We start from the raw sequence: 27790 nt of genomic DNA on the forward strand, positions 1-27790 counted from the left end.
ATTCCACAATATCTAGTGATGGGCGATTTCAAAACACTGCTTCATGAAGCTTCGAAGCTTTACAAATCTTTTGTTTCGAATCAGTGGCTCAGAGCGCCAAAATCCAATGATTTCAGTAAACGAGGCTTCGTTACGTCATAAGTGTTTCGAAATTTCAATAGTTCACGTGACTCTGGCAGTTTGATACTCGCTCCGAACCACTGATTCAAAACAAAAGATTTGTAAAGCTTCGAAGCTTCATGAAGCAGTGTTTTGAAATCGCCCATCACTAGATATTGTTGAATAAAGTCATTATTTCGTTATTTTTGGTACACATAAAGTATTCTAGTTGCTTTATAATATTAAGGTTGAACCACTGTAGTCACATGAACTGTTTTAAATATGTCTTTAGTAGCTTTCTGGGCATCTGAAAGTGTTCATTATCTTGCGGTCAATGCAGGCCTCACTGAGCCATCGGATTTTATCAAAAATATCTTAATTTATGTTCTGAAGATGAACAAAGGACTTACAGATGTGGAACAACATGGCGGTGAGTAATTAATGACAGAATTTTCATTTTTGGGTGAACTAACCCTTTAGCAATATGAAGCAGCACAACTGTTTTCAGCATTGATAATAATAAGTTATGTTCCTTGAGCTGCAAATCATCATATTATTATGATTTCTGAAGGATCATGTGACACTGAAGCCTGGAGTAATGATGCTGAAAATTCAGCTTTGATCACAGGAATAAATTACATTTTAAAATATATTCACATAGAAAGCAGTTATTTTAAATTGCAATAATATTTTACAATATTACTGTTTTTCTGTGTTTTTGATTAAATAAATGCAGCCTTGCTGAGCAATATATACATACATACATACATACATACACATATACACACACACACACACACACACACACACATATATATATATATATATGTAGGGTGAATTCAGGTTGATTGGGACACATACATACACACACACACACACACACACACACATATATATATATTTTTATTTATTTATTTATTTTTTTATTATATATATATACATATATATATGTAGGGTGAACTCAGGTTGATTGGGACACTTTTTCCAAGTCATCTCAATGGCAAAAAAATGTCCCAATCACCCTGAATTCACCCTATATATATATATATACAAACCCACAGCCATAACCCAAACCTCAACCCTCACATCCTCTATACTGACCATAAACTAAACCAAAGGAAACAAGGTTCACTCAACAAATGAAAACAATCCACCTTTCACCAGCACATCTCCGTGATCCCTGTCCTCACCACTAATGCAATTGTGGTATGAAACCCAGAGTCACCAGCTAAACTTCAGTAGTTGTATGTGTCTCAGAGGCCTGTATGTACACTATAGATTGGCAGTCAGTCAAATCCAGAATGGCTGAACCGAAGCTCCAGAACAGTGTTAACATCAGGACTCCATCAGCGCTTCAGACGGGCTGCTCAGTGTGCGCCTTGTGCCTGCTGCACGAGACAGATGTCTTAATAATAAAAACAGCAGCCTTCATCAATGGAAGAAAAAAATCAATAATAAACATAAAATAGCCGGGAAAACAATACGCCTGGTTGCCATCAGAAAAAAAGTGCACTCCACTAAAATGATTGTTTTTTCTTTTGCTCCGGCAACGCCTACGCTTCTGAACTTTCTGTGTGTGTGTTTGCATGTAATCGATGCCCTGCGTCCATTAAAAAGATGTTCGTCTGCCTGTCGGTGGGGAATCGTAGATCATGTGGTAATAAACATCACGTAGGCCGTTTGCCCTGACCTCTACACACGCCGTATCACACCCTTTGTCCTTCAGACATGAGCAAACACACACACACACTAATCTGAAGGTGTCCGAAGTGCAAAAAGCTTTCTCTTTCCATCTATGCCACTTTACACTTTAACCACATCTGAGCACCTAATTTCACCAATACATGCACGTCATGCATTATGGCGACTTCATTGGCTTGTATTGTTTTTAAATTAGGATAATTATAATTAGTACATCCTAACCTTACACCCACACCTTGAAGAAACCTTTTGGCATTGTTAGATTTTAATTAAGATATTATTTAGTCTCTTTATGAAGCTGTGAGAGCCTCTAAGAGGTGCCCACAATGAAGGCTATTTCAGAGTCTTTCATTTGGTCTCAACAAAGATAGCAAACCTGACCCTCACCCACACCTCATACGTTTGATGTCAGCTGTGCATGATAAGTGGATATCCTCCTAACAGCACACCAGTGGGACAGAAAAAAACACCCCCTCCTGTCCAGATGCAGTCAGGGGTTCACAATGGAAATTGATTTGTGCATCATATCATGGCTACATTAATTACACTGTAGTACATTTCTAAAAGACACCATGGCCGCCCATGATCATCACTTTGACACTCGGCTGGATGGACTCGTAATGATGTGGGGTGGTTAGAGCACTTATGCAGCGCTGACCAATATATCTAACTGTTCTGAAATACAGTGTAGTACAATACAATTAAATTTTATTAATAGAGGGGCAATTTAGTTTTGGGCCTGAAAACAGACAAAACGCAAACCCTTATTAGGAAGAGTCGACTGGAATAGTGGTTTAACTATTGAGTAGGGGTGTAACGGTACATGTATTCGTCCTGAACCATCACGGTACAGACGTCACGGTTTGGTTCATGCAGTTACATGACGAATACAGTCAGTCACAGGCGAGCCACACTACAGTCCAGAAGGGGGTGTGCGCTGTAATGCTTTTTAGCCTAACCACTTTTAACCAGCATTAACCACCAATAATCGCAATAAGCTCTGTGTTTTGTTACTTTCGATAAGAAACAAAGTTTCATCTTTCAAATTCTGTCCATTTTATCATGAAATTCAAACAATAAATGCCGTTTTGACGCTTTTTGATGTGGAGTGACAGATCACTGTGTAGGTGCGGAACGCGAGTGAACGCGATCATCTCTTCCACTTCACTACTACAGTATGAACATGAATGAACATGAAGGTATGTTGAAAGATACAGTACAACATACTGAAACGTATCATATCATATTACCCTAATATTTTGAAAAATGGTTGCATTTTACACAGATAAATGTTAAAATCAGTGTGGATAAGGTGACTGTCATCCCTGTTACCCACATGTTAAGACCTGTTACTCTGGAAAAGTAACAGGGCTGACGGTAACAGGTTTGACAATTTCAAGCTAATTTGCTATTTGCTAGCTAACAGACTAGATCACAAAAGCACATGTTGTACAATTTGAAGGGATATTACTTGTAGATAATGATTATATTACATTAAATAAATAATTGTTTAAATGTATACTTTCAAACCTCATAAATCCTCAAAAATAGAACATTATAGAAGAGAGAGAAATGTATTGTGTTTTAACTGTTGGCATACTGGTTGAGAGATGATGTAACTTCCTGGAAGTGATGTCACTGGAATGTACCATTATTTTAAAAGGTTTTTTTTGGTGAGGGTAACAGGGCTGACATGAAATCGGGGACACAAATAAAATGATTTATATTTTATAAAAAATAATGTATACTTATGCTAAAACGTTGCTTGACAATATGACTATACTTGGAACAATATGCAAATATGATTTTTGTATCATTTTGCATTCAATTTGCAAATTGTAGAACAATCGTAGTAAGGGACAGGCCAAAAACCTTACCCTTATCAGATTAAATGCAATTTTAATTATTTAAAATAATATTTAATTGAATTTACTTTGATGTAATATTGATAAAACAATACACAGTATTGATATGTTTTTAAATCACAAATTTATTTGTTGTTATAGTACTTCTATGTCTGATTATTTCTTAGGGACACAAAAGGCACAGATTTCATGGAATGTGGTATATATATATATATATATATATATATATGTATATATATATATATATATATGTATATATATATATATATATGTATATATATATATATATATATATGTATATATATATATATATATATATATATATATATATATATATGTATATATATATATATATATATGTATATATATATATATATATATTATATATATATATATATATATATATATATATATATATATACATACACACATATATATGGTAACACTTATTATTATGTATTAACTACTAACTGTTAGTTCATGTTAACTAATGAACCTTATTGTAAAGTGTTACCATATTATATATATATATATATATATATATATATATATATATATATATATATATATATATATATATATAAAGAAAGAAAGAAACCCTGATGCACTACCATTCTAAAGTTTGGGGTAACATAAAAAAAATGTTAATTAATACTTACTATTCAGCAAGGATGCATTGATAAATTGATAAAAAAAAATAAAAAAAAATAATAAAAAAAAAACTTTCTTAAACTTTCTATTCATCAGAGAATAAAATAAAACAAACAAACAAAAAAAATAAAAAAAATAAATAAAAACAAATCATGTTTCCCCCAAACATATTAAGCAGCAAAAACTGTTTTCAGCATTGATAATAAGAACTATTATTAATGATTGAGCAATATAATAATAATTGATAATAGTTGAGCACCAAATAGCATGTCTGCATACATACATGACAATGTAAATAGTGTGTAATAGATATACAATTAGAAATATACAATTAGATATAAAATTAAATTAATATAAATATGTATAAATCATTAATAATAAAAAATAATGAATTAAGATAAAGTATATATTAAAAGTATAGTATATATTATAGTACACTCTCTATAGGCCTATATTAGTATGCAATTAATAATAATTATATATTGCAAATATATTGTAAAATGATTTGCATTTTAAGTAAGTTAAACATAATATATAATTGTATAATCTACCATCTAAACAAAATATAAATAAAATCGACTAACAAAATTACATACAGTTAATACAAATATTCATGCCCACTAATGATTTCCCTTGCGCAATAAAAGAACAGTGTGTGGCTGTGTGTGTGCGCGCGCGCTCGTCCGGTAGGCTGCGCTATGCTCGCACCCGCAGGAGTCGCTCTTCTCCCCCTTCCGTGCGCGCGCTTCCCCGGTCCCACGCCGAGAGAGTGTATGTGTGTAAGAACGCGTGTGTGTGAACACTGGAGCACATTGCTGTTGCAGGAGCTTCGGCGAGACGGTCGCACTACCGATGCGCGGTCGGATACGGAACTTCTCATGGATACGCCAAAGTAGCGCGCGGACGCCTGTCACTCACCAAACGGATTTATTACTCACGAGGATAGGTATGCAAAATGAAGTCATGTGCAATTTGATCATTTATGAACTAAATGCGTTTGAGAGTGAAAGTTGGATGGGGGGCAGCTTGCATGAAGGGGGGCAAGTATTGAAGGAGGGCAAGTACTGAAGGAGGTTTATTCCGCAGTAAAGGCATGCGTTGCCTTGGCTATGTAATGCGATTGGGGTTTCAGACCTCTTTGCAATGCATCTTAGGGCTAAATTGTGATTGTGTATTGATCTTTTGATTAGATATGCAGTGCAGGAGAAGGTGGGATGTCGTAGCATCCTGATTTAAGTTGTCATGGGGGGACAGATTAGAGACAGGGGGTAATATCTGCACATAGAAGACTTGTGGACACGCAGAGGGCAGAGAAAGTTGTTGGAGGTGTGGTAGATGTTAATGCATGCATGGTGCAATGGCAAGGTGGGAAGCTCACAAGGTCCCGAGCATCCATGGAAGGGCTGTAAATTTACAGGCGGCCCCCGGTGCATGTGTGTATTCTCAAGGGACCCAGTGCATCTTTTAATTAAAACCCACGGAGCACAGACTGCACATCACAGATCCTCCACAAGAGTGTGTGTAGTCTCTCTCTCTCTCTCTGTGTGTGCTTCACGTATTAATGTGCTGAATTCACTTTTTTCTCGCCATCCTCATAAGATTGGCTTCACACCGCTCTGCGCTCGGATGATATTGGCGTGCTCCGCACATCAATGGGATACACACACTCTCTGAAATGCGACACTGCTCTGCGTTTGGTGAATACAGAGAGATATAGGGTCAACTAGACATCGATATATGCATGCTTGCGTACATAAACATATGCAATCATGCATATAAACAAAACTGTATAAAGTACATGCTGAGCTGTTCATAAGCATTAAATCCAATGTGTTGTTGCTAAAAAGAAACATAAGCCACATTTGATTCAAAATGTTAAGGAAAATTTTGTTTACCACTAACTATCACTTTTATAGATGAATTACAATACTCATTGCCAGCGTTAGATCATGCTTTTGCACTGGTTGCAGCGTTGGCTTGAGTTTTGGGACAAATCCAGGCTGGGCCAGGCAGGGGTTTATTTATGAGAAACTCTTTGATTGGTAATTTTGCTTGTGAAGATATTTTGTGATCTACTTTTGAATTTAAAGGTCTACTCCACCCAAAAATGAAAATGCTCTTATCATTTACTTACCCTCATGTAGTTCTATCTTTCTTCTGTAGAACATAATAGGAGATATTTTGAAAAATGTGTCCTATACAATGAAAGTCAATGGGGTCCAATGTTGTTTGGGTCCCATCATGTCTTGCATTCTGAACTATTCATTTAAGTATTTCGAGAAATTAGTTTTTTTAATAAACAATACTAATACCTAGAGAACAGTGATCAATATAATGCTGATATTTAATATCATTTAATAATAGAAAATGAGATCCACAGCAATGCTGAAATTAAATTGAAACATTTAACAAAATTTACTAATATTTTGCATGGAATATAGGGGTAGTAAATGTAGTCATCATATCATTCCAAACTTGTATGATTTTTTTCTTCTTCTATGGAACACAAAAGTAAATAATTAGCAGAATGTCTAAGCTGCTCTTCTCCATACAATGAAAGTATAGGGCTGTGGTGACCATAGCTGTCAGGTGAGATTTTCACTGAATATTGACTTAAATTTCAGTCTGTTCCTTACATATACATAACTAACATATGACTTTGGGCGATTTATAGCGCCCAAGTCCTACACTGTAAAAGATTATTTTCATGATTTGTTATTACATTTTTTCTTTTGTCAAATCAACTTAGATAATCAATGTGGTTCAGATAACAATATTTTGAGTTTCTTTTTTGATTAAATCATTCGCCTTCATTGTATTAACTCAAATTTTCAATTTCAATGAACTCAAAATTTTAAGGCAACCATGTAACTTACTTTTTTTAAGTTAAACCAACAATTATTTTTTTACAGTGTAAGGCTGGACAATTAATCAAATTTTTAATCACGATTATGATAACAGATGCCACGATTTCGTAATCTTTCAAAGGCGTGATTACATAAAAGAATATCCACTTACATTATTCTGTGTGCTCAAGAGGTGTGTTTAGGGCATGTTACGTTGTGAGAGGCCAATCACGACTACTTCAGAGTGTAAAAGGTCTAACCTAGCACAAAAGGAACTACCAGTCATGTAAGCGTATGCTGACTGTTTGAACGAACGTGAAATACCAGCATCCGCCATTTTTAAAAGCCTAGTACACAGCCTATATATTTTCTCCATGAACTACAAACATGGAAAACAGTGATAGATGGACCTCTCAACCTTACGATAAGGAGAAAATCCAGCACAACTTTGACCAAGTGAAACATGATTATGTATTTCTGCTCAGCTAACGACAATGGGCATTAGCCACACAGCAAAAGCTAATAATTTTTCATATACTGTCTCAGCGCCGTCAAAATAAAAGTCCACCACGCCATCAAAATAAAAGTCACAACAACAAGCGCAGTTTATGTCACTTCAGAGTTCCTACTGGCGATGTGAATGCAACAAGGAAAATGGCCATAGGGCCATTCCTAGAACAACATGGTGCGAAAGCCCCTATTAATATTACATGCATATGTTTACTTTTTATTATTATTGTTTAAGTTGAGACCAAACAAATGTATAGTTGACATTTAAGGCTTAATGCTATAGAAAAGCAATAAAGAATTTCAGGAAGTGTTTTTTTTTTTTTTTTTTTTTTTACACAAAAATATGGCATGTAGTTGCTTCAAACAATGCTATAAAGATATTCAAAACATCTTTCAATGTAATTGTGATAATCATAATTAATAATCACAATTACAATCTCACAGCAATAATTGACAATTATGATCTTTGTCATAATCGTGCAGCCCTCTATGGCCAACTTTTCTGATGCTTTTATTGTGTTTTTTGGCGCTAGACCGTATATTTGTTAATGTTTGTCAATGCATTATTTTCCTGTTACAATTTAATCGCTGTTCGATAGCACAGCAAAGTGATGCGTTTATGCTCTGCTAATGCACAAACTATAAAACATCAAACAACAGTGGAAACACATATTAAGATTATGCTTAAAGTGTCTGACTGAGTGAAAGATGAGGTAGTTTTGTCTGTGAAGAGCAACACACACACACACTTTTGTCCGCGTTCCAAACAGCTGTCTGTTCGGATACATGATATGTTTTCTCGAAAACATTTTTTTTTTACTGGTCCACCTGTTCAGTTCCGTTTGTCCTTTATGCGTTCATCAGTCTGTGTATGTGTGTATGCGGGTAGAATGACCTCCACGTCGCTGATCAATGCAGACGTTCTCCCTTAGAAACGGAGGGATGTGTCCCTGTGTGGGGCGACCCTTCCCCCATCTGTTCCCAGCGCAGCCCAGCGTGTGTGTGCGAGCCGATTCTCAGCATCTGTCTTTGCCAAATGCCAGGGCTCAGTGGACGCTTCACATAAAATCAGCGCCCCGCTCTGGGTGTGTGAGGGGGTAGGGAGTCCTGATGTGCCGTTGTTGCGTCTCAAAGCGTTCGTGCCATTGTTTGTGTGCGCTGTGTGTGTGTGCGTGCTTTTGTTCTCCGCTTGCGCTGGAATGCTCTTCAGTGCTGTGTCAACTGTAGAGACCCCCTCAGATCCTGTCCTACACCCCGCGGCCCCTCTCTTCAGTGTTTTCCCTTGTTTTTCAGTCTTAATTTGTTTTGTCTTGCCCCTTCTAGTCTGTCATTTTTCATAGAGCACTGAAAGACAGAGTAATTAGAGTGGGCTCTTTCTGAAAGTTTCTTTCTGTGTGCGGTCGGGCCCCGTCAGTATGACAGAGGGCCACACGTATAAACAAAAGTCTAAGACAGTCGAATACCAGGCTCTCTTTGGCTGTGTCTCAACTTAGTGAGCTGCCTGCCTAACTAGATAGCATTTTTGGGCATTATAGATGCATTTCATCCCTTACTAAAAATTACTACTGTATTCATATACTATTATTTAAATGCAATTCAAAGAAGACTGTGATATTAAAATGATACATTTCAACAAAAGCATAAAGCATAAAAGCAATAATGATATAAATAAATCAAATAATTTTAAAATAAAATAGCCTAAATAAAATCTTCCAACCTTTTTTGTTGGTTGATCAGGTTACATTAAAGTTTGCATATCAGCATGATCACAAAATGTGATATTCATTTTATACAACAGTTCAATAAGCAATAAGTTGATTATATTAATCAACAATTTTTAGACACAACATAATTTGGACTGTTTTTGCTATATTTTGCCAATGAAAAAAGTTCCAGACAAAGCAGAAAAGTTCCCAGCAACACACAGTAGCATTTCATTCTTGAATGATTTGCCATTTTTGAATGAATCGGGTGAGTCAATGATTCAATGACCCATTCATAAAGTCAATGGACAAATTCTTTCAGCCATTTTGAACTAATCGGTTTAATGAATGATTCTATGATTCACTTATTATGATTTGCCACCACCACACATCCTGAAAAATGAAGCCAAAACATTTCTGTTTCGCCCCCTGGTGGCTGGATGCAGTATAGGTCATAAATGCCGCCACATGTAATCAAATGGGATGTGAGGCAAACTAAAAAATCCAATTACACTTCAAATTATTTTTTTTCCAAGGATAATTTATGTCATTTCACGCAGATTTAAGCATAAAATGGTACTTTTCTAAATAAACAATTCATATAAAGAATACCATTGTGTTACCACACTGTAAAAAATTAAAGTTGAGAAAACTTAAAAGTTTAAGTCATGCTGCAGGAGATTTTTGAGTTTTCGCAACTTGTTGTTTTATAAAAAAGTTCAATTTACAACTTACAAAATTTTCATTTAGCTGAAAACCAAAAACCAAAATTATATTTGGGTTACTCTTGAACTCTTTATCCTTTTCAAGGTTTTGTGTTCTCAGGTGATAAATTAAACCTGTTGTAGTAAAGTTCTTTGGTAATGAGGCATCATATGAAGTTTTCATTAAGCTGAAAACCAAAACCAAACATGCAAAATTTAGCAAAAGCATAATTTTTGTTCATAGTGAAGTGCATCCACACAGCAAACATATTTAGTTGTAGCTTATCCATGTTGTGTGCATGAAATACACTAACACAGTCAAAACACGTCATCAGAGAATTGCTAATTATACGTCACTGTTTCTGTCAAGGATTTCAGCCCTCCAAAACCATTTCAGCTGAAACCAAAAAACTGAGAATTGCTGTTTCTGCTTGGTTTCAGTTGCTGAAATTTCAGTGCATCACTAGTATGTTCATAGTTTGATTTATTACCATAGCACCAAATCCCAAGATCATGGTAATTCCTTTTTTTTTTTTTTTTTTTTTTGTAAAAATAAGTGTATTTGACCTTGTCTAGGTAGGTAGCTCACAAGACTTTAAGACACATTCTGTGTGTGTGAGCTTATTAAAACACTCAGGTACCTTGTTTGGACAAAAGTCACAGGTCTTTTGTTCCCTGTCTGTCTTTGTCTTTCATTTGCGTTTTTCAATGATCATAGCAGCTAATTAACAGCATTGTAATTAGTCAGGTAATAAAGCTTCAAGTCAAGAACAACTGCTCAAGGGAGCGTCTCTTTAATGAGCGCTGATGCTGTTGCGGTTTCGACTGCGTTCAGTGGATTTGCAGTGTGTGTGTGCTGTTTGCTTTTTTGGGAAAGAAAGTGAGAGTCAAAATGAGTACATTGGGTTTGATCCAGCTCGGTAGACCAGAAGAGAGAAACGATAGATAGAAAGAGCGAGAGCGAAATGCAGGGTTTGGTCCAGTGTGGTCGACTGGCGGTTGAAATCTGAGCATGTGATTTTAGGCTAAGAATACACCTCTGAACGACACACACAATAAGATGAACACAATATAACTGCACTGTAATGATTTTTCGAAGTAAATAAAGCAAAGATTATTGAAGCACAGTATGCTTTACAAGAAAATACTATTTCAGTCTTTCAACTTCAAAATTTAATTTTTAACTCAATGTGTTACTTGCCATTTCTTTGTAATTATTTGTGAAATTTACCAACAATTTCTGAGTGATAATTGTTTCAAATTTTTGAAGAATGTGTGGCATATGCAAAATGACATTTTCAAAATTGGAATTAGAGCTCCACGATTACGGATAAGTTGAGAATCACATTTTCTTTGTTTGTTTCAAACAGAGATCACAATTCTCCTACAGTTCTGAATGGACAAATAACATGTAATTAACTAAAGGTTCTGACAAAATGTTAATTTCTGCAGTCTATTTAAATTTTTTGAACTAATGAATTAATTATTTTGAATGAATGATTCAATGACTCACTCATAAATATTTCTCTTGTTTCATTGCTGGATGAATCAGTATTTTTGAACGAATCTCTTGAATGAATGATTCAATGACAAATACATTTATTAACAGTCACTTGTCGCCACCTACTGGTGTAACAATGTAATCGATACAGTCGTTAAAGCAAAAGGTCAAAAGGTGATTTGCTGTATTTTGATCGCTTTCATAGACATCAGTGTTTATATCTGAACTATAAACTTTTATCCTAGTACTTCTATGATAATATGAGAATATTTGTCACACAGAAATAATGATACTGTGTGGTTGAAAAGACCTAGATAGCCTAACTGCTCTCTCTGGATCAGCAGCAGCGCCAACACAGATTTTAATGTTCCAGGGTGATTTTGTCAAAGGTTTAATAGACACAGGCGAATCGCTGTCATGTAGTTGTGCTTGCGTATAACGTGATCTATGTGTGCGTGTCTGGAGGCTGGTGAATGATGCGCTCTGAGCACACGCTGTCGATTCGGTGACGCCCTTGTCTGTCTCGCCGGCGAGCCTGATGTGTATTGATCCAGTATGCCACCATCAGTGCCAACCACACACACACACACACACCTACACACACATGCACACTAAACATCCTCTCTATTAGCAGTCTGAGAAACTTACCTCTTACCTTCCTGACAATCAGAAGCAACTTGACCATTTAAACCAGACAATCATGGCTCACTTTAATAGCAGCTAACCTAGAATCACAGCAGAATCACTGCATTCTTATAAAGGAAGTAATTTGGATAGAAAACGTATTGACTTGTCTTTTTAAAGAAACGCCTTGTTCTGTCCATCAGTGGACTGGCGATTATCTTAGTGTCACAGTAATTTGTTGATTGTTCAAAATCACAAAATAAAGTTTTTTTGATGACTGATTTTCCTTTCGAAGGTAAAGCATGCTTAAAATCGAGATGAAATAAAAGTGTACCCTATTTACTTTCTTGATATATAATCCTGGTCTTATTGTGAACAGTTAATCGAAAGCACATTATTTGAAAGAAGAACATTTTGTCAAAATAATTTTTTTCAGTATTTATATCACTTGCTGTTTAGTATTTCATCCAATTAATTCTCGACAGATAAAACAATGTTCCTCAATTTTTTTTCTTGTTAACAATCTTGTATTACTAGGAAATATGTGACATTGTGAAAGTAAAATGGGTTTGTGAACTTTGTTTCATGTTGGCTAATAAATGCCCCTTTTACAAGATGTAATCTAAGTGTCCGTGAAGTTTTAGCTAAAAATACCCCACAGATCATTTATTATAGCTTGTCAAATTTTCCCCTATTTGGGTGTGAGCAAAAATACACAGTTTTTGTGTGTGTCCCTTTAAATGCAAATGACCTGCTGCTCCCGGCCGCTTTTGGACACTGATGGAGAGACTCAGGAAGAAGTTACAACTTATAGAATGCAACTGGACATTTCTGAATGGTTAGTGGATAAATTTCTGTAGTTGCTGTGAAGTTGATTCAGCTCATTGACTAGCATGTGCCGTCATGTTAATCTTTTGTGCAAATCCAGCATTAAATTGACCTTAGTTTGTGAAGCAGTCCGGCGTAAACAGCAACATTACACACTAACTAAAGTAAAAAAAGTGAAATAATCAACCACCCCTTTAAAAGCAATGACGTTCATTGTTGTTAAAGGAATGGGAAGGTTTTAGAGAGATGTCAAAGGTCATTGGCTAGGTGTACAATTATCCATAAAGTGCTTTTATTTTTGATGTCATCATTTTACGTAAAGAGTTATGTAAAGTAGCAACTACCAGGTCAGTTCACAAACTGATGTTTTGGGGTCCATTAACCTTCTTACTGCTCAGAAAAACAAACAAACTAGTTTTAAAGTGATTAGAAACTTTAAATTGGACCACCCACTCACATCCACTCACACACATTCATCTCTGTGCTCGTTGATAACTCCTTCTCTCCCATATTCCTTCAGCGTTTTTCCCTGATGTGTTTTTGTTAGGCTCTGATTCATTATGTCGCTTGAGATAAATTCTGTTTTTCAGTGGGTTAATGTTACCGGAAGCAGGGGAGCAGCTCATTTAGGACAAGGCAGTGGTGGGTCGATAACTTGTTAGAGCTCCGTTTGACAAGATGTTGTTCACAGAGGTAATTTACCCATAAACTCACTAAAGTTGCCACTTAGGTCACTGTTGCACTAGTGTGGATAAGCTCAAATCAAAAGCGCATTGATCGGCGTGCAACCTTTATGAGACAAACACCTGGGTGTGTGTTTGTGCACTTGGGGCAGTAGTTTATTGCTGTTCTTTTGCTTAGTTTGTTTGTATATGAGTGTGTGATTCATAATTGATCATGTCTTCTATAAAGCAGTTATATTGCTTTTCCCCTTACCTCACTTGACTTTCACACTCCGAACCACTGATTCGAAACAAAATATTCGTAAAGCTTTGAAGCTTCATGAAGCAGTGTTTTGAAATCGCCCATCACTAGATATTGTTGAAGTCGTGATTTTGTTTTTTTGGCGCACAAAAAGTGTTCTTGTCACTTAATAACATTAAGGTCGAACCACTGTAGTCACATGAACTGTTTTAAATATGTTTTTAGTAGCTTTCTGGGCACTGACTTGCTGTCAATGGAGGCCTCGCTGAGACATTGGATTTTATCAAAAATATCTTAATTTGTGTTCTGAAGATGAACGAAGATCTTACGGGTGTGGAACGACATGAGGGTGAGTAATTAATGACAGAATTTTCATTTTTGGGTGAACTAACCCTTTAATCCCTTTAGTATTATCTAGTAAATTATGGAAGTACTAGATTTTTTGGGGAAAATTTGTGGGCCAAAACGAAGAGAGTCAGCCTATTTTTTGAAAAATGAATGTTGAAAAGTTTATTACATAGGATAAGTTTGTTTTCAATGTTACTCAAAAGTTACTCAACTAACATTTTCAAAATAATCCAAATCCAGTAGGCTTTTGCAGTACTTGTTAGCATTCAAACAATAAGTGTGTGTTTAGCATCATCTCTGTTAAACTTGCATTAATTTAGGTCAAAGCCTTGCCATCTTTGCCTTGACAATTATGTTTATTATGCCAAAGACATTTTTTTTGTTTTATTTCTCAATTTAAACTTAAATGAAAATTGTCAATGTTGCACTAGCTTAATTTTGAGGCAGACTTAAAGGGATAGTTCACTCCAAAATGAAAATTCGATCATCATTTACTCCCTCTCAAGTTGTTCCAAACCTGTATGAATTTCTTTCTTCTGCTGAACACAAAAGAAGATATTTTTAAAAATATTGGTAACCAAACAGTTGATGGACCCCATTGACTTATATAGTATAGGAAAAAAAAAAAAAAAAAAACACTATAGAAGTCAATGTGGTCCATCAACTGTTTGGTTACCGACATTCTTCAAAATATCTTCTTTTGTGTTCAGCAGAAGAAAGAAATTCATACAGGTTTGGAACAACTTGAGAGGGAATACATGATGACCGAATTTTCATTTTTGGGTGAACTATCCCTTTAAATTAGATTTAAGGTATATGGGGGTTTGGTTTTCATGCCTTTCATGTCATGTACAGTAGATTTGCGGTAGAGCAGCTCCATGGTCATGCATTTCTAGGGAATGAGCTGATAATATGTATACCTTGAAAGTGATGCAATTACTTTGGGTAAAAATGCCTGTCATATGAATAAATGTAAACCTTTAAAGTAGAGCATGAATCAGAACCGCTTGCATTCTACACGGCTTCGTCTGATTGAGTTTCAGTTTTGTCGTTGTGACGTTCCTCTTGCCTCCAATTTAGAGTCAGAATGTTAGAACAATCTGTTTAGAATTGATTATTGTCTTTTCTTGTGTTTATACTTGTTGATTTAATTTCAGAAACCATATTGTAAGTAGAAGGCTTTCTTTTTTTGATAAATAGCTCTTGATAGGGAGTGGCAGTATGGCGGGTTTATTTTTCCATCTTGGTAAGTTTGGGAACTCAACTACACATTTGGTCCTGGAAAAGAGGGGGCCCATCCATAAATTTTGTCCTGGGCTTTGTGAAATTTAACAAAAGTCATGGGTGGTACTTGTTAGTGGTTGTTTAGTGTACATGTTCATGTGTATATACATGTGATACATACATGACATGCATACATTCATTGTGTATTCTGAGTTTTAGCACTTTATGGTGCTCTGTGCTCTGTTGTTTATCATGTTTGTGTTTTGTACATGTGTGTAAGTTCTCATAGTCCATCGTGTTGTGTATTTATGTGTTTGTTATAGCCAAGGGGATTGTAAACTATGGCTGTTCTGCTCATAATGGAAGTGGAGCGTGTTCAGACTGCGCAGCTGCCTAGAGCTTTTTCTGTGTGTGTGTGTCTTTGTAAACACTTATATGTTCTTCACGTACGGAGGGTGTGTGTTGTGTTCAATGGATTTGTGGAGGTGGTTGCTGAGATCAGAGCGGCTCTGTTTATGTGAGTTTAGTTAGTTGTACCTTAGGGACAAAAATGTCCCCAGAAGTTAGCTAAACCTGACAAAACCTCACTTATGGGATGTACTCTGAGGTAAAAATCATTCATAAATACAGTAAATACAAACTGTTTTCTTTTAGAAGCTGGATTTGCCTGTAGTCAATATCATTAGAAGATATATGGTATGGCCTCAGATAGAGAAAGTAAACTTGTGTGTGATCTGGTTTAGTGCGTTTTACAAGCTGTAATTGGGTTTGGAGCTGATTATTACTGCCAGAAACACAAATCACACACGTTGAGAGAGATACTGTAGAGAAAGGAGAGATTTAATGATGGGAGCGGGACTTGAAGGCTGTTCTTTCATTGCAGCAGATATGTTAGACAGTGACTGGGTCTGTGTGACTGTCTTTGTGTAAAGTGTTCAGATTTGATTAGTTTTGAAGGTGAGGGAAGCCCAGGCACACCGATACAAACACACACACACTCAGCAGTATGAGTCACACATTCATGGTGTTTTCGCTCAGTGTTTTTGGCAGTGTGCGGTCAGTGCACTTTTACCCAACATAAATTCACAGTTATAAACGCATACATAGAATACACATAGATAGACACATATGTACTTGGCTATCTGCTTCTGTTGTTGAATATGTAGTAGACTAAACAAAACCCACACCAGCTGAAAATATTTGGATTTTTAATTATTTTTGTTACAATAATTACTTCATTTTTATATTGTTTTTATAAATGAGGACATTCCCAAAGGTTTTGTCAGATCAAGCTTACTTCTTAGGACAAAACTCCTACTTAGACACAAATAGGCCTACACACTCAAAATTGTTTTGTTTTTGTTTTGTTTTTTTTTCATTTACTTGATTAAAATGAGCTAATACAGCACACAATTCTTGAAAATTGTATCACTGTGTCATTGCGTTTAGTCCACTTGTTTACATCCATTTTGTGTTGGAACTATAAACAAATCTTCTTGCATTAAAGGTGCAGTAGGTGATCTGGGAAATGCTAACGTTAGCCTGCTAGCATTGAAAGCATACGATCCCACCCTCCCTGTAAATCGCCATCCAAAGCCACGCCTCCTCCAAAACACATGAATGTGCACACACACAGCTTCTCTCGGCAAAGCAAAGAGACGGCGTTAAACTACCTCATGTCTCAAAGCATATAACATTACAATAATAATGAACATAAACAAACTTAGAGAGCTTGTACTTTACTGCTGCATAGTAATTTTGGTGTTGATACTGTTGACATGGAAGCGCATAATTCCGAGTCTGAGGATGTGAACAGCTCCGGTTAGAACGTCACAGGTTGCCATCTCTTAATTACGGTAGTTATGGAATGAATGCAGCATAAGCTCATTGTTTTGATTCGGTAGGAACTGTAAAAGGTGGCTGCTGTTTGTTTGCGGTGCTCCGTGACTGAGGTCTGTTTGTATAAACTGTATAATGCATGAAACGCGCTAATGACATATGATGTCTGTGTGAACAGGTTGCACGAGGCTATGTAAAAACATACATTGACAGCCAGGTAGGACATTGTATAATTTAATTTAGACCAAAAATATACAGATTGGATGAACATTTTATGGTCCTACGCATTCTACAGATGATATATATATTTATGAAAATACATTTAGACCGTTTAACATAGTGATTGCTATCGGGATATGAGGAGAATTTCAACCAGTACAACAAAAAATGTTTCTGTAGAGTTGTGTTGTCACGGTACCAAAATTCCAGTAGTCGGTACCATAAAAATGTTACGGTTCTCGGTACCAATTTCGGTACCACAGCAAAATCTGTTGGAACTATTTTACTATTTTATATAGCCTATTTTAAAAACATATTAAATATGGTAATCATACATATAAATATTTGGAGCGTGTGTGTATGTTTGTGTGTGTATATATACCTCAATGAAATAAATTTTGAAATATAAAAAAATAAATAAATGCTCAAATATCCATTTTGTAACAGACGTGCGTGTTTATTTTAGCTATTCCTTCAATGAAACGACACACTACAGCCTGTAAAACTATGAAATAAATATTGGTAAATAATGGTAACCTAAATAATAAGAAAGTTAAATATTATTTAAAAAAAAAAAAACATTCGTTTTTTATTTCTACACAAAGATGCGTCATATAGCCTACTGCTCTGCGCTTTGAGAAGGATGTGGTACACGAGCAGGAAAGAGACCATTTCTTTAATAATATCTTCATGTTATCTCCTGATGTTACAAGCAACTGACACTTGTTGTAAAAGGTCTGAAGAGCGAGTTTTATCCTCCGCAGGGGCAAGACATTCAGGCTATATTTGATTTAGCGCTGCCAGGGAAAGCGAAAGTAAAAATCACCAGCGTGTGAGAAACGCGCTATACAAATAAACTTGACGTGCCTTATAAAGTCTAATAACAAGCACAAACTGTGTTAAATACTTTACCACAGTAAAGAATGCGAATATAATAGGCCTAAAAGCGAACGAAAGGAAGAAACGTTTATAATCCCCTGCGTGAGTGAAGATTTGGGAAAAGAAACAGAGATTCCATGTTCAGTGGAATAACTAGGCTAATGGAATATTGTTAAATTCTCTGCTAATCAGGTGACCAGATCGTGGTTTGCAAAACAGAATACAAAGCTTAAATTTATGGACTCAAGTACCTCTCTCATTCGGCATGAACCAAAATGTTTCCATGGCTGCGATGTCACATTTAATTGGTAACCTATTATTTCTTTTGTAAACAAAGCTTTGTGCTTCACTCGTGTCATATTCAAGTAAATACTGGCACAGCCCTATCAGTGGGTACCAAATCTACCCGGATTCTCGGTACTACCAGTACTACAGAAATGCTGGTATCGTCACATTTTCAAAATTTCAGTACCAACTAGGTACCGAAGTACCGGTACTTTTGACAACACTACTGTAGAGAATCACCTATTGCACCTTTAATTGAAACTGGACAGAGGATTTCCTGTTCCCAGTATTCTTTGCATTGGAAAAGATTGGGAGAGTAATGTTGAAATGAAGTGTTATGTGTTTTTGAGTAAATTATGTTTAATATTCTCTTATGTGAGGATTAAGAGGAGTTAGTGTTACGTTTTTGGGGATACCAAACATGTTAAAGTGGCACTTGTGCTCAGGTAAAGGATGAAATCACGATGCATGTTGCTGTAATAAGCAGTTACTGCACAAAAGCTGGTATCATAACCAAACTTGCATGTCCTGCTGATCCCATACATTACATAAAGTAAAAAGCTCAAAAATGTTAAGTTTAATATTATGATTTTCTTAATTCAGTTAGGCTTGTCCACTACACAGTTTGATTGTGTTATGTGGTAATTTGATGTTAAAAAAACAAACAAACAAACAAACAAAACTAATTTAACATGTGCACCACTCTCCTAAATTGAATAGTTAAGTCAAAAATTGTGTGTGCTTTGAGTTGCATTATGATGCTAGTCTCAAGTGTGTGTGTTTCAGTCTGTGTCACACTCGTCACTCTCCTCTGATCTCTACCTGATCGCAGGTCTCTCTTTCGGTCTGTGTTTCCATGTGGGCTTGTCTCTCTTTGATGAATCACTTATTGAAGGACAGCAAAGGGGTCGTTCAGGCAGCAGTAGTGGTGCTCAGAGCGGGGGGCATAATCAGTCCCAGAGGGTTCGAACAGTGAGGACGGTAGCACCGGCTCAGATAGCGGTAATTACCCTGACCATATATTCCCACAGCACGACAGGAGACAACACATGCACATACAGACCATCTCTCTAGGAGCAACTGTAAGAGAAAGAGAGTTTGTTCAGAACACACCTGATTCATTATTGTGACAGGAACTCGCAAGGTTCATTGTTCTGAGAGGCTGCATTGTGTTCTGTTAAAGGGACAGTTTATATGAATAATCTGTCACCTTCCCTAGTACTAAATTAGTGTTAGATGACGACAAAAGCGACCAAAATGTAAAAAATTCACAATGTACCAAGAGTCAGATCTATAATTGCTTTTAAGTGGTACATTTAGTGTGTGTGTGTGTGTGTGTATGGTAACACTTTAGTTTTAGGCTCCAATTCTCACTATAAATGCTTATTAGCATTCATATTACTAGGAGGATATTTGCTGTTTATTAGTACTTATAAAGCACATATTAATGCCTTATTCTGCATGCCCGTATTCTATATCCCATAATCCTACCAATACCTAAACATAACTACCTTACTAACTATTAATAAGCAGTAAATAGGAGTTTGAGGCAAAAGTTATAGTTAATAGTGAGAATTGGACCCTAATCTAAATTGTGACCTACGTACATACATTCAAAGATTTTTTTAAATTAATTATTTTTTTAAATTTTCATTCATTTTCATGTCAATTAAAATTAAATTTAAATAAAAATTTTGCTATTGGAAAAAATGATATTTTACAACCTGAATTCCGGAAATGTTCGGACGTTTTTTAAATTTGAATAAAATGAAAACTAAAAGACTTTTAAATCACATGAGCCAATATTTTATTCACAATAGAACATAGATAACGTAACAAATTTTATACTTTTATCCACTAAATGAGCTTATTTCAAATTTGATGCCCGTCAAATTTATTGGATGCCCGTGGTCTTCGGGCCTTCAGACTACACTGCATCACTCATTCGGCATGCTTGTGTCAATGACATTACTAAATGGGCCCAGGAGTACTTCCAGAAACCACTGTCGGTAAACACAATCCGCCGTGCCATCTGCAGATGCCAACTAAAGCTCTATCATGCAAAAAGGAAGCCATATGTGAACATGCAATCTTTTGCACAAATCCAAAGATTTGAGCACAATATATTCCAATCTTCTAAAGCTACATTTGTTTAAGGAACAGACTGAAATTTAGATTGTAAAATCGTCCACATTCACAATATACACGTAAGAACCTTTTGGTTGAATAAATAGGGCTGATAGCAGATTTTCATCAAATAACAAGTCAACTTTCTTTTGTATCAACACAACATATATCTACACAATTTTGTTATGTTCCTCGTTGTTCTAAGAAAAAACATGCATGCTTCTGAGCAACATTTTTGTGTGAACTATCCCTTTAACCATTTCTATGTATGTGTGTGCATCTTTGTGTCTACATGCGTGTAGGAGCCTTTTAGAAAGGCCACAAGAGTTAAGCCCCATTCAAAGGAGTCTGATTACCAGAACAGGATGTTTTTGAGTGTTTGTGGACAAGGGACCAAAAGGAACCAGGAAAAGAAAAAAGAAGTGAAATCCTAGACCTGGAAAGCTCTTGATGATGATGTCAGCAGGTCTTTTGAGACCTTGTATGTTGGATTTTTTTCCACTGCAATCTCAGGAGAGGTTGAAGCAGGTCTGATTCACTTTAACTGATGTGCTGTCAGTCTTTTTGTCCTTCAGTATAACGGTGAGTCTTTTAGACAGCAGATTTCAAGAACTCTGACACAGACCAAACAGACCATCAGAAAGCGATTAGGGTGTCAGAACATCAGTTCTCAAAAACTCAGACTTTATAAAATATGTTGTGCTGTTGGAGAGATGCTTGACTGATCTGTTATAGAGCCTAGGTGCTGTAGTGTTGATTTGATGTGAACAGAAACAACAGAAACAATATGCTATTCTGTCGTGTTCCTGGTAGGCGTGTAAAAATGCTATTCAAAATGAGGTGCGGATCTGTTAAATGGAGCAGAGGCAGGAGATTTAAAGCATTTTGGGGAAAACCAAAAATTTAATTTCCTCACTCATTGCTAGGGCTGCACAATGTATTATTTTAGCATCAATATCTTGATGTGTGCATCAGCGATAGTCGAAAAGCATGTGGATTAATTGTAAAGTTTAACCATCATAGAGCGAAAGTTTATCATTTGCAAGTGTTTTAGGTCCTGTCAGTTTAAACATTCAAGTGATTTTAAACCATTCAAGTGTAAGAAGACACGAAAGAGAACTCAATTCTGGACTCGCACGCACACAGACCATCACAGACAGGCACGCGAACACCGAATTCCGCTCCCTTCTTCTTGCTCTATTTGTGCTTAAATGGACACATACAGTACACACAAATTATGTCAAAATGCCCGTCTACGTGAGTATACTCATTAACACAGTCGCTTATGTCTTACGTGAACGTAAACAGTTGAGAATGGGTGCGTATCGTTATTTTGGATCCGTGCATGCAGTCTTAAAGTGACAGCAGCCTAATATTCCTGCTGCTGTCAGTGTCATTAATGTTAATCAAACAACAGAATACAGAGAGATCACTTAATGAAGATGAATCAATTTCTGTACCTGAATACTGTTAGACTTACCTGATAAAAGCATAAAGCACTGTTTATTTCATTTGTATCTTTGTTCTATGTTCAATGCAGATTCACTCCCCTACAAAATCACCCCAATCATTCTAGAAAGATTAATTCTTTCCAAATAGAGCTATTCAAATATTTTTTTTTTTCATATTTCAATATATTTTGCATAAAAACAGTATATCACAATGTCAGATTTTTCCAATATCGTGCAACCCTACTTGTTGCATTGATTGAAGTTTCATTGCCAGATCGATGGAGTTTGCTGCATTAATGCAGTTTTGGTAAAAAAAAAAAAAAAAAAAATATATATATATATATATATATATATATATATATATTAAATGTTTGTATAGCAAAGTGAATTAAAAAACACACTAACACTGAGCACCAGCCATCAGACCACAATTGTTACACCATTCATTCATTTATTTATATAATATAACCAATTTCCTAATTCTGCATTTGGTTCTTTGTGGGGTGAGCAAGTGTGGGACTATTTGTGTTTCAAGTTAAATATTTTGGCTGTGGGATAAATTTAGAGGGTGATAATTTGATCAAGCACAGCTTTCAGTTGTTGCCTGTCTGTCGTCTTCAAGCATCACCTCGATCACATGAGGATTCGTGGAGCCCTGTGGATGACGATAAGTTGCGATAGACCCACGGCTGTGTTCATGAGATGGGAAGCAGATGGTTTGATGGCCTGCCTGGGGGGCTGATGAAAAGAGAGAGAGAGAGAAAGTGAAATAGCAGCACTTGTTGCCCGAAGCCAGTGTTTTGAAACATGGCCACTACACAAAGAGAGCATGATGGCCACTCAGATGGTCAGGTTTTAGGTTGGAGCTCCAAACACTTTCCCTAGATAATCGGCTATGCTTTAATGGATTACAGCCTGAGGTAATTACAAAGGGATCTGTAGTACATACTTCGAATATAAACCTGCGGGCAACACCATTCTGATGGACCATTAGGTTTAACAAACTGCAATGCTAGGACTAGGCCACTATCACAGTATAGACTGTTCAATGGTTGAAGGTTGTGAGGTTTTGCTGTACTGTTGTAGATATATTTGCGTAGCTGTCAGCGGGCAAGACTGCTTTGGGTTATTTACATGTAAAAATGACAAAGAAACATTTATTGTAAATAGTTTTGACTCTAAAACTAAAACTATAACTTATTTTCATCGATTTGAATTTGAAGCAGTTTTACACTGATGCCAGACTTACTGATTTTTTATGAATAGGGGTGTAATAATATATCATGTCACAATATATCGCAATACAAAAAAAGTTTACAGAGTTTAGTGTCAGTACTACATTAAACTACTATATATAATGTTGAGTATAATGTATACTAATGCAATGGTAGAATATAATGATAATGCCAAATGTGTTACCAGTAAAAAGTGGCCTACATTATTTTAAATATATCTAGCCAGTGACAGAATGCAAACATATTCATCCAGAATAATTCTGTATTTTCAGCTTCAGAATCATGAATATTTTTATTCTGATATCGCCATTGTCCTGTGCATTGGGTTACCAGCACCAAGTCCAAGCCTATTCATTTCCACCCCCAATGTAATACCAAATTTAGCATTTTAATCAAGTTATGTTGATTAAAAACCACATGTCGTAATAATATTGTATCGTGAGTTCAGTATTGCGATATGTATCGAATCGTGACATGAGGGTATTGTTACACCCCTTATGAATAATCTTTCAGTTTGCATTCATCAAGTTTCCAAAAGAAAAAATCATCAAATGAGGTGTAGGTTAAATGTAGGTTTGTCAAAAAAAATGCCATTACCACTTGATTTTTTTTATTATATAAACCATTTTTTCTTGAATTACTTACACCATATCATAATATAAAACATTACTGAGATTTAAATCTGCTCAGATGTAAATTCTGCAAAAAATCCCCAAAAGGTATGCACATCTAGCAGGCAAAAAAGTGTACTTAACCACAGAAGAAAAAAAAAGAAAGAAAAAACAAGGAAAAGTTGGCACACCACAGCTCCAAAAGAAAAATATGTATTGCATATTCTCACCAAAAGTAAAGACAATGAACACATTCACAGGCGAGCCCTTATATGATACAACATGATCAACCACATGAATATATCACATGACAGACAAACAAACAAACAATAAATACATACATACATACATATAATACCAAAATGATGTCAATGGCATCTAAACACAAGGGCAGAAATCAAACCACTAAACTAGACTAAAAGTGAAAACATTTATTAACTTAAACAAAAAAAAACACCTTACCTACAACAAATGATAGGAGTCCTACACCAAAACAGAATATCACAAATGAATGGAATCAATACAAATTATTAAAGAGAAGGGCGAATATCAGACTCTATTGCTACTCTCCATTAGGTGTATTGGGTTTAGATGTACGTTCTGCAAAATGCAACTATGGCAACATCTGATATTTTTATCATCAATTGACATGAAATATCTCCATGAGCCAAAAAAAAAAAAAAAAACTCTCGAAGATGTTAAACAATGATTTTATATGTGTCGCTCTAACAGGTTATTTAAAGTCACCTGATTAACTCCGCTTATCGGTAAAGTTTCTCAGTGAATCCATCTTAGAAATGCTCTTTCTGATCTACTTGAACCGAATGTAGTCAAGTTGATGCAGTCATATTAGCATTTTCTTGGGTTATTTGACCAAATGTTTTATAGTGTATGCAAAAGCTGCAAAAAATGAACTTCAAAAAGTATTAAATCCGTTGTGCGTAAAATGTGTCCAGAAAGAGGCAAATTGTGTATTCGTTTTTATTCGGTTCATCAGTTTCATCACAGCCACGAAATAACGGAAAACAGAAACAAATGTGATTTTTATGTGGATTGAGTTCTTCTTCAAGTGTAACTGATATGAAATTAGAGGCAGAACAGAGCAATACGAGACAGCGCATTTCTTATAATAACTCCAGGACTGGCATCACATTAAGAGCTTCTAAGTTAGCAATCTGAAATTCGCCATGGCCGTGTGTTGAAAGCTAATGCTGTCGTAATGGTTTCTCCATTTAACAAATAACGCCTCTCGCCATGTTACAACGTGCAAATTACTGAATTTACTCAAATTAGACTTGAAAGGCCATTAAGTATATTAATATATAAGCAGTGACTGCTGCTGGAGTACATAAATTGTGGTGGTCCGGCAGTGTTGTGTTGCACAGCGACACACACACACACACACACACGGGCGAACGCTGTAGCCCGTCCATCACTTGCTGATGTGGTCCTCAGAGACTGCTTGCAGCGCATGCCCTATATTTATGGCTGAGTCTGGAAAATACATCGCCGCCTGCCAAAGAGTGAGGGAGAGAATTTAGGAACTTAAAAAAAGAAGGGCTGCTGGTATGGAACAAATATACGTTTGTGCAGTACAGAGAAAGAGAGAGAGACAGAGCTGATGTTGGACAGCGCAGGCAGCTTTCTTTTAATAACTGTGGTAGGCTGTGCTGCTGATGCAGGCCGGGTTACTGCGCGTTCTGACTCACTCTAATCTCCAGGAGAGAGGCAGACAGGAAGGGGAGTTGTATTTTCGCTGGTGACATGCGGGGGTGAGCATTAGATGAGCAGCTCTCGGTTGGGTCCACAGGAGACGTCGGTCACGACGGCACCTGCATCTCCACTGCGACCGCTGGCTTCAGACCGACACAACATGGGAGTCAAGATGCAACACATGACAAACAAACTGTAGATTTGACAAAGAGCCCAAGAGAGTGAGGAGTGTATCTCCTCCAGTGAGCATGGTGATAATGGACAGATTCAGAATTGGAACAGGATTTTTTGTAAGAAATGTATTATTTTAAGCAAGGATACATTAAATTAATCAAACTTGACAGTAAAGACATTTATATTGTTACAAGGGACTTTTATTTCATATAAATACTGTTCTTTTGAACTTTATATTCACCAAAGAATCCTGAAAAAATGTATTGTTTCCACAAAAATATTAAGAAGCACAACTGTTTTTGACATTGATAATTATAAGAAATGTTTCTTGAGCATCAAATCAGCATATTACACTAAAAAATGCTGGGTTAAAAGCAACCCAAGTTAGGTTGCAAATGGAAAACCCAGCGATTGGGTTTGATTTAACCCAACTATTGTTAAAAATTTCGGTAACACTTTATTTTACAGTGCCGTAGTTACACGTTACTACTTGTACTTACTATAGTAATAACAGTAAATTATGCATAATTACAAGTAAGTAACCCTAAACCAAACCCTAACTGTAACTCTATAGTAAGTACATGTAGTTAATTAATAGTACTCAGTACTTATTTGAGTAATTACAACGTAACTACGGCACTGTAAAACAGAGCGTAACCAAAATTTCTATATGAATGGCTTAAAATGAACCCAAAATAGGTTGGAAATTAAAAATCAGACACATAGAGGCAACAATAATAATCAGACGGTGAACATTTATTAATAAGCAATTTAATAAATGTTTGTTTAATTATTGTTCATTAAACTTATTAATAAATGTTCATTTATTAAACATTGATGAATGTTAATTTCCAACATACCTTGGGTTCATTTTAAGCAAGCAGTACAGTGATTTTTAAACAATAGTTGAGTTAAAGTCCCACTGTAGTCAATCATTTTATCCCTTAAAACTCATCTTTGATCACCAAAATGACATTTCAACATGCTTTTCCTGTGAAAAAAAATACTTCATGCCTTAAAATAGCTCGAATGTAACTCTACATCCTTGCCTCATTTAATATACGTGGATCAATGAATATGCAAATTAGCCCCGCCTCCACTCGCTCAAGACAGCTCAGAGATCCAGAGATCTGATGTTGCTATAGTAACGGGGGTTCACTGTTACTGTAGTGACAAACGATTTGTTTGTGTTGTGGATATTTAAGAAAAAGTTTGCTTTGATTCGTATATTCAGTTTAACAGCTGTGTACCTGAACTGCTCACATATTTTTTGATACTTTATGCACTTTATGCACTATGCTCTAAATTATAAATTGGTAAAATGTGTTTGCAAAACGGTCTGAATCTGCTCACATTTGTTTGGACTGCTCTCTCATTGAATCACCTGAAGCGATTTCTCAGTCAGTAAAACATATACAGAGAACATATCGAGAGAACAACCAGCACTGTTTTTCAGGTGTTTTCCTCTCACATTTAGCTATGTTTTATAGTATTATAGTATTTTGAAGGACAAAAACATGAACTTTAACTATTGGCTTTATACTTCAAGTCAGCCATCACTTTGGTGCGAGGCGGTCGCACACTTGGCACAGCCCTTGCGACGATTCTGTCGGATACATAAGGGTAATTAATATGATTAGCCTTTTGTTTGACTATGTTATCAAACAGCTAATAATGTGTTGCTAATGTTACACAAACCATGTTCCCATTCGCCATGTCAGAGTCAGAC

General features: G+C 36.0%; 1 protein-coding gene across 5 annotated transcripts in view; it reads left to right on the plus strand.

The window, feature by feature from the left end:
- Nucleotides 1-5102: 5102 nt before the first annotated feature.
- fat3a (FAT atypical cadherin 3a) overlaps nucleotides 5103-27790 on the plus strand; it is a 193526-nt gene continuing 170838 nt past the window's right edge. For all 5 annotated transcript variants that reach the window (XM_051862509.1, XM_051862511.1, XM_051862513.1 and 2 more), the window contains exon 1: nucleotides 5103-5262. The gene's annotated coding sequence lies outside the window, so the exon portion shown is untranslated. The remainder of the gene's footprint in view (nucleotides 5263-27790) is intronic.

The sequence above is a fragment of the Ctenopharyngodon idella genome, chromosome 15 (genome assembly GCF_019924925.1).
Source record: "Ctenopharyngodon idella isolate HZGC_01 chromosome 15, HZGC01, whole genome shotgun sequence".
NCBI classification, from domain to species: domain Eukaryota; kingdom Metazoa; phylum Chordata; class Actinopteri; order Cypriniformes; family Xenocyprididae; genus Ctenopharyngodon; species Ctenopharyngodon idella.